Source organism: Dipodomys merriami, unplaced genomic scaffold (assembly GCF_024711535.1).
Source record: "Dipodomys merriami isolate MVZ:Mamm:240054 unplaced genomic scaffold, mDipMer1.0.p SCAF_1168, whole genome shotgun sequence".
NCBI lineage: Eukaryota > Metazoa > Chordata > Mammalia > Rodentia > Heteromyidae > Dipodomys > Dipodomys merriami.
Window position 1 is genome coordinate 199,215 of NW_027202458.1, and position 9,247 is coordinate 208,461.

The window sequence follows — 9,247 nt, forward strand, 5'->3', positions numbered from 1 at the left end:
TTGAAGCCGGACTGAAACTTGCAACTCCACTGCCTCCATTAACAATGCTTTATCACCAGGTACTGGAGGCTGATAATTATAACTCTAGCTAATCAGGAGGTTGATAACTGATATTTAGTTCAGACAGCCTGAGCAGGAAATATTATGAGTCTCTAATCTCTAGTTCACTAAAAAAAAGCTTGCAGCTGAACTGTAGTATAATTGGTAGAGCAAGGAGGTCAAGGGAAAGAAGCGTGGGATTGTCATATAGCCCCCGAGTTCAAGCCCTAAGACACAAATATGCACAGACACACATTCATACACACACACACATACTCCCACACACTTGTACACGCACAAATTACCAGGCAAAGTTGTACCTTAAATACTTATCCAGAGATTGGACAACAGTCTACTTACTTGTGAAGGATTTTCCTTGATTATTTTGATGGAGGAGGATAGTTCATGGGACACAGACGACAAGACTTTAGTGAGGAATACTTTATAAACGACTAGCTTATAAAAAGAACAGGAGCAGGGTTTTTATCTTTAAATCTTACATTCCTTCAACTATACTATTTAAAAAAAATCATTGAATTATGAGAAAACAATGCACCTCTTCCCTTCTCCCCTTCCCCTCTGTCATAAAATATGACAAAAGATTCAAAAATACTCTTTTATCTTACAAGAATGTACACTTGTAAAAATGTCTGTCTATATGTGTAACAATACATGTGTTTTCCAATACTTGTTTGATTTTCCCACCGCTAAGAACTTGCCTTTTTTCCAGATGAAAGCACACTGGGGTTTCAAAGGCAAGTAAGATTAGGAAACAAAAACCTAATAATGTCTTAGGAAGTAGATGTCAAAAATTGATGCAAGAAGCACATGGCAGGCCGAGGGGGCCCTGAGAGGCAAAATGATTTGTGCAGGATGAGAGGAATAGTGACAAATAAGGCCTGGATCTGACCTAGGAAGGGCTATTTGAGGTTGAGACATGCCTGTATCTAGGCCTAGCTGAGGCTATTGGGATTTGACAATGTCCACATGTGTATAAAGTGATGTGGGAGGGGAGATTTCAGCCTCCAGTTTGTCTTGGGGATGGTCTTATGTGAGCAAGCAGCTTAGATCATTGGGCTCTGAGAGATGACACTACCTCACTCACAATGGAATAGAATATAGATCTCTGAGAGCCACGCAACTGTAACCTACAGTTAGCTCAAGCCAGCTCACTTGGCCTGTGGCTCAGGAACAAGAAAGATGTTCCTGTACTGTTTTCAAAGTCAAGAGACTCAGGTCTCAAGCATGAGAGGTGTGAGTGCCTCACTCGATGCTGCAGACATTTGATCAGTGCCCAACCACGAATCCAATGTCTCAGGACTTTTTATAAGAAGAAACCAAGGAAATCACAAGGAAATTCAGGCCAGGTATAACTATGACAGTAAACCTATTTAATCTCATCCTAGCCCACACTAGAAACTTCTTCTTATGTGCTTTTATATGTGTAGACAGAAAATATTTGCTGTGCACTTTTCAATCCACTCTACTACAATTACTCAGTTTGAAGTGTACTCTCATTTCCATGTTTCATAGATCCATTCTTTTTTACCACCTCAGTGTGACAATGAGTTCATCCAAACCCTGAATGTGCCTTATTATGTATGGAGCCTGGACTCAGGCTTTCTGGAAATTCTGGTAATGGACCTTGTCCCTACCTACCAGAAAGCTGATCCCTTCTATGTGGGAAACTTCCTCCACCACTTCACAGAGTGTAGGACAATGGAGCAGTTGCTGGATATTCTGAAAGTGAGTGTTCCTGGGCTGGGAAGGTGGCTTAGTGGTAGAGAGCTTGCCTTGTATGCATGAGGCCCTGGGTTCGAATCCTGACCACGACATAAGCAGAAAACAAGCCAGAAGTGGTGCTGTGGCTCAAGTGGTAGAGTGCTAGCATTGAGCTGAAGAGCTGAGGGACAGGGCCCAGGCCCAGATTTCAAGCCCTGACAAACAAAAGAGTTATTGTTCCTAAGCCAGGCACCAGTAACTCACACCTGTAATCCTAGATACTCAGGAGACAGAGATCTGAGGTTCACGGTTCAAAGCCAGCCCTGGCAGGAAAGTCCATGATACTCCTCTCCAATAAGACACTAGAAAACCAGAAGTGGTGCTGTGGCTCAAGTGGTAGAGTGCTCCCCTTGAGCTGAAAGGCTGAGGGAGAGCACCCAAGCCCAGAGTTCAAGCCCCATGACAAACAAAAGAAGTTAGTGTTCCTCCTTCAAACCCAGGGCTGATGAGACCCCCTGGCAGAATATTGGAATACTAGGTACATCTCTGAGACAGTTTCACTGGGGTCTAGTCAAAGGAGATTGGCTTGAGACAAAGAAGTGCAGTCCTTGGCTAATTCCTTAGGACTGGGCTGCCAGAATATTTCATGTGCCTCATAAGCTAGTGGAGCCTTAGTAATTTGCTTGCTGAGAGACTAGGATTTAAGAAAGGAGCAAGTGGCACCCAACGTCAACGCTCACCTAGGAAATCACTATCTTTGAGGCCTTTGAAGGAATATAGACAGAAGAAAGGAGGCAACTTTTACTTTAATTGGGGGCTTGAGTGCTGTCCCATTTCTAACACACTACCAATTGAGCCCCAGGTCCAATTCTGGCCTTTGACTGGTTAATTGAAGATAAGTATATTTAGATTTTTACAAACTAGACTGGGTTCAAACTGTGATTCTCAGATCTCACCCTGCAGATTAGTAGGATTAGAGGCATGAGCCATTGTGCATTTATTTGGACAGATGCACATAAGCATCTTCACAGAATTACCATGAAGTTGTATATACATATCTGCAATTTTGTGTGTCATGTTTACATTACCATGTGGGACTTAGCGAGTCCTATGTGTGTCCTGTTAGTTCAGAAAAGGAGAAGCATAGAGTTAACTTCCTTCTCTCCTCCCATTGGTACAGATACTTCTACCATAACTGAGAAGAAGTTGAACAAGTGAAGAAGTAAGTGGACGCTGGCACAAATAATTCTATCCTTGAAAACTTGGTATCTTTGAGGTTTCTGAATCAAACTCAACTTTCTTCTTTGAACACCAGTTGTGATTTTCAACAGGGGGTTGAGGCTTGGCACATCAGTGGATAGCAGATTACACAGTTGTGGTTGTGGTTGTGCTTTTGGACTCTCATGGATGACAGGGAGGGCTGTGTGTAGCAAGTCAGATCCAGTGGGGAAAAATTTTCTCTTCCTATTACAGGGAGAATTTTAGAGGATTATATTTGAGAAATTACTAGAAGTGGGTTGTGAGGAGCATCCTGCTTGCAGGAGTCTCTTTCCACTTCCCAACAATCAATCTGCCCACAACGTTGTTTGTTTCATCCTCCCCATGTGGATGGACTTCTACCCTGATGATTTCTATGAGCCCAAGAACAATGACACCCTGAAAGAACTGACACAGAATGTCAAGCTCATCATGGCCTCTTCAGACCTGCTCTTCCGCTTACATATTTTTCTGGACCAGCTGGAGGAACCCATGAGACCAAGAAAAAGAGGAAGAAGTCCTTGTTTAGATGCCCCAGAGCTTGTGAGTAGGGATGGAACCTGAGTCTCTAGGGATGTGTCTGATTGGCCAAGAGCCCTTAGTACTCCCCAGCTTGGCAAAATTTCCTTTTATGGATATTCTTTGCCAGGTAATGTCTGTTCTCCTTTTGAAAGAACTTGGAAGTAGCCACTCATTAGAAAAAGCCTACCTCCTCATCAGTGTTCAGTCCCAACTCAAATCCTACTGCTTCTCCTATTAGATCATCTTGGAAGTTTAGTGACACCTTAACTACGAGGGTCTACTCAAAGACTCCTGTACCTATTTTCATTCTCAGGTTTGCATCACCGTAGAAAAGCTCCTGCAGAACTCCAGATAAAGAACCCATCAGTGATGTCGTCTATGGTGACTGATGGAGATTGGAAGCCATCGCTGATCTCCAGAAATCCTGTGAAGGTAGAGGGTGTTTTTCAATTTGTAGAAAGGCCAAAGTAGGTTTTGAGTCCTGTGGACATCCAACTGATTCTGAACCCCACATGTGATGCAGGTGTATCTACACATACCACCAACGAAGAAGACGATACAGAATGTCTTCCATTGATGTTCACAATCCAGCTAGATCAGCTCTAAATCAGTCAAAAAAAAAAAAAACACTTCTTGGTGTGATAGTTAAATATGTGCTAATGGAAAATGACCACAGTCTATGTTTAGGAAAACCAATAAGTGAGATCCAAAATCTAGATTCAGTTGAGGAAAGGGAATCTTTCCTCACAGAATACCCAGACCAATCTCTCTTCTTGCAAGGTATCCAATTTCCAGTTGATAAATTAGAATCTGTCCCTCCCTGGACTCAGGAAGAAAATCCTGTCTTTATTGAGGAAGTAGATCCCTTTGAAGACTCTGAGGCAGAATTTCTGCCTGAAGGCAACTTAGAGGCCAATCTAGATTTTGAGATTCCTTCTCCCCTTCCTAAGAAAATACTTATTTTTCTTTTTTTTCTGATTTTTGTAAAAGGTTCATTCTATTTATTTTTCTAACTTTATTAAAATGTAAATGTTTTTGACATATTCTAGAATTCATGAATCCTAAATATATTTCTTTTTAAACCTACAAACTGAAGAATCGTGCATACCTGTTCTGGAGGCGGGGAAGCAGAGTGACAGGGGGCTGTAGAAGAGAGCCTACTAGATATAATGGGAGCTGTTAAATGCAACAAGAGTGACAAGGAAGCCAGGCCATGCCTGTATGGGGTGATAAGGTGGCTACAAAAGGTCTAGAACATAGCAGATCAGATGTCCTAGAAAGCTATTCTGTCAATTGGGACAAATACCACAATACTTATAGCGTTAAGTGGGACTCTCTTCCAACAATGAGTTCAAATCTGTATACATTTTCATTGCATTGATTTGCCTTGAGCAAATATGGAAGGAAAATTTGGCTCCAATAATATAAAAAGTCTACTTTGGGCTGAAAATATTTGACAAAATATATAGGAGATATGTATACTGGAAAGTAAAAGCCATCATCAATAGAAGAAAGAAGGCTTACATAGATGAACAAACAAAAAATCAGGAAAAATTTCCACAATTAAATCAGTTATATGTAAATACATGTTATATTCTTTATGTTCTACATAGTATATTATATAATATATAAGATTCAATATGATTTTTCAAACTAAAAAGGCATTTAAAATTTTAGAATTGTGTGGTTTTTGCACAAAACATTAGTGTAAATGTTATTGGAGAAAGTAGTGATATAATTTGATTATAATTATATGAATATATATTTGTGTGTTTCTAGATATAACACTGATTATACATAAATATTATATACATATATTTGTATATATCTGTCTATGAAGTGAATATAATGAAAGTGAATATAATGAAACTGAGTTTAGTATGTATAAAAAAGTTGAGTACATGAGACTCAAACCTGTAATCCTACTGATGTAGGAAGCTCGGTTTTGAGTTTTAGTATCTCTTATCCCCAAGCCTTAGATTTTTCAGAGGAGGCATGGGCCCTCCAGTGTAGCAAACAAACATATGCCATGGGATCAAACTCCCTGACCACAGAGGAAAGTCAGTAGAAATCAGGACAAGCTTCTTATCTTGACTGTGTACTCAGTTCCTGTACCAAGAAGGCCATCTTTAGAACACCAGATGGAAAGTTGGCATTCCCTCCACAAGGTTCTAAAAATATCCTTCTGAACGATAGTCTGACTATATTGAATTAAATCTTTTTCCCTTCGCAAGCTGCAAACACGTAGAAATATGACAAGAGCTAAAGAAAGATGGTCAAAGACTTACAAATACATAAAATTATATACTCTGTTTCAGTAATTCAATGACAAATTGTCAAAGGCATGTCGAATTTTTTTAAAGGAAATAGAAACATACTCTGAGTTTATCAGGAACTGGGTGATATTTTGGTTGCTGAATTGTTGAATGCACTTCTGGACAAAGGAGACACATACCTTGGGGAAAATTGTGTGGGGTTGGGTGTCCTCACACGGCTTCACAATAAAATGGCCATAGCATCTAAGATGTCACAGCCAACTTTGCCATGGCAGCAAGTAGGTGTCAGGCACTGATTTTGCCCTGAAGTGGACTCAACAACACCAACAGGCAAAAAGAATGAGAAGGAATGACTATTATCCACCAAACTTCAGCTTAAATAGCTGTCCTTACCAGAACTAGGATAAATTGAGCTGGAAAAGGCTGATCTCCATGTCAGGATCCTGAGCACTAAGGACTAGTGTGTGTGTGTGTGTGTGTTTGTGTTTGTGTGTGTGTGTGTGTGTGTGTGTGTGTGTGTGTGTGTGTGTGGTGTGTGTGTGTGTGTGTGTGTGTGTGTGTGTGTGTGTGTGTGTGTGTGTGTGTGTGTGTGAATACTGGGGCTTGAACTCAGGGAGATGACCTTTAGCTTTTTTTAATCAAGGGTAACAGTCTACGACTTGAACCAAATTTCCATGTCTTGATTTTGAATGGTTAATTAGAGATCAAAGTTTCAATGTTGCACATGTTCATTCTTTGTCCCTCCTTTTCAATGACACCTTTAACTTCTTTTTTTTTTTGGGTCCGGTCATGGGGCCTGAACTCTGGGCCTGGGCGCTGTCCCTCAGCTCTTCAGCTCAAGGTTAGCGCTCTACTGCTTGAGCCACAGCGCCACTTCCGGCTTTTTTCTTTTTTCTTATGTGGTGCTGAAGAATCGAACCCAGGGCCTCGAGCATGCAAGGTAAGCGCTCTACCACTGAGCCACCTTCCCAGCCCCCCTTAAACTTCTGAAAGAGAGATAAATGTAAAAAAAAATGAAAAAAATGAAAGAAAATAAATATCATCTTGTTTCTGTTTCCTGGTCACTGATTATTTTTGAGATAGTGCTTCTTACTAATAAGAATTATTGGTAGAATCTGAAAACCTATTTGAGTAATAAATAGACTAGGAAAAATGTTGTCTCCTATTTTTTATCACTACATTTCTTTTTGTCTAAGTATACATGCCAGACTTACCCTAAGGGCCTAGAATAAGCAAAATGGCTTATAGAGCTCAGATCATATCATATCTTTCCACAGAAGATGACAGCCCCAGAAGAAAAACTTGTCCACAACTTGCACAAGGAAGAGAGAGTTTGATGTCTCCTTAAATCTTAGGATCGAATACTCATGAAGAACCCTGGGGACTGATGACAGCTTAAGGACCTAACATTTCCTGTGTCGTTCCACCATATGAACAGTCACCAGTCTCCATCATACTGTAGGTGCCACGCCTAACTGGTGACCTTGGCTGTGTCATGAGAACGTGCAGCAGGGCTCTGTCATGGTCATTGGAGAGTCAGTATTGCACACTAAGAGGACATTCATGAAGGTGGTAACAAGGCCTGAGTCAGGGTTTGTCAGATCTAGATGATTTGTAACAGGCACTACTGTATTCTGGCTAAGAATGTGGATATATCATCGGGGTCTTGCACACAAATTTATCAAGTGTTAGCTTGCAACATTTCTGCATGAAAACCAACAAAAGGTCATCAATGCCCTCTGAACATATTCTCATCAATATTTAGTAAGTAAAAAGCTATAAAAATCAAGTTCATCATGACGAAAAATCTGATATGAAAACCAAATTGCAGGACCATTTACAAAAAATGTTTTTCTGTATGTATTAAATGTGACAAAATATTAAACATTAATGAAGCTGGGAAAGTTAAATTGATTTCTTTTTTACTATGGTTGCAACTGTCTTTTACATTTAAACTACTTAACAAAAAGAAGGTAGGCCAAGTACCACTGGTGGCTCACACCTGTAATTCTAGCTAGTTAGAAACCTGAGATCTGAGGAAAGTGAATTGAAGTTAGACTAGTTAGGAAATCCAGTGAAACTTTGATCTGTAATTAACCATTCAAAATCAAGACATGGAAGTTTGGTTCAAGTCTTAAACTGTCACCCTTGATTAAAAAAGCTAAAGGTCAGCTCCCTGAATTCAAGCCCCAGTATTCACACACACACACACACACACACACACACACACACACACACACACACACACACACACACACACACACACACACACATTCTCAAAAATAACCAGTGACCAGGAAACAGAAACAAGATGATATATATTTTCTTTCATTTTTGTCATTTTTTTCAGAAGTTAAAGGGGTCATAGAAAAGGAGGGACAAAGAATGAACACCTGCAACACTGGTATTCAATTGGTACTATGTTGAAAATTACCTATGAAATTTGTTTTGGGGGAAGAATGGGAAAACAGAAAAAGAGATAAAGTGAAAGGGTAAAATTGTCCAAAAAAATGCACTCCGGGAATTAGAGCTGTGGCTCAATATGAGTGCCATTATTCAGCAAAAGTGCTCAGAGAAAGTGTCCAGGCCCTGGATTCAAGCCTCATTACTGACTAAAACAAAAACAAGAAAAAAGAAATGTAATCCTTACCACACGATTGTAACTAAAACCTCTACAGCACAATAATAATAATAATAATAATAATAATAATAATAATAATAATAATGATGATGATGATAGAAGTAGATGATGATGAAGAAGAAGAAAAAGGAAGTTAAAAAAAAACCAAACCTGTGAGAAAAATTGAGAGAGCAAGGGAAGGACTGACCTTTCAAAAAGAAATATATCCATACCTGACTTATATGCCTGTAACCTAAGTGTAATTCACATTTATAATAACAATACAAAAGAAAAAACAGAAATGTAGTGCTGGAGCCATAACTCAAATGGGAGGTCAGACTAATATGTATGTGATACCAAGGTCAACCCCCTTATCAATTTCTCCTTCAAAAATGGTTCTTCTTATCACTTGTGCTTTCCTTAGCTTATGAAAAGGGGTGCAGTTAAAGAAAGAGAAAGGTAATCTGTCAGGCACAGAACTGTACTTGCAAAGAGCAGTACTCACTAGAACACATGTTTACTAGACCACTTTATGACTCCATGTTTTCTGAAATAAACAGAACTAGTTGGACTTGAATACATGCTCCACTGTATACTAGATGGGGGCTCAAAATTATTGAAACTCTCTGGATCTCAAATTCTTTACAGGTAAAATGAGCATAACAATACGTACCTCACAGCATTATGAGATCTGGTTGTCATCAAACATGGAGCGGTTTTATCTTTGGTGTGTGTGCAACACTCAAACATTGCTGGAAGGAGTAAAAACTGGCATGATGTTTACTATATTACTTAAGAGTAATACAACATG

The 9,247-nt window shown here is 39.6% G+C and overlaps 1 long non-coding RNA gene across 1 annotated transcript; it reads left to right on the plus strand.

Moving 5' to 3' along the window:
- Window positions 1-3,893: 3,893 nt before the first annotated feature.
- On the plus strand, window positions 3,894-7,200 carry LOC138822903 (uncharacterized). The gene is made up of 3 exons (XR_011370670.1): window positions 3,894-3,972; window positions 6,728-6,756; window positions 7,094-7,200. It is a non-coding gene; the product is annotated as an uncharacterized lncRNA (long non-coding RNA).
- Window positions 7,201-9,247: the final 2,047 nt, after the last annotated feature.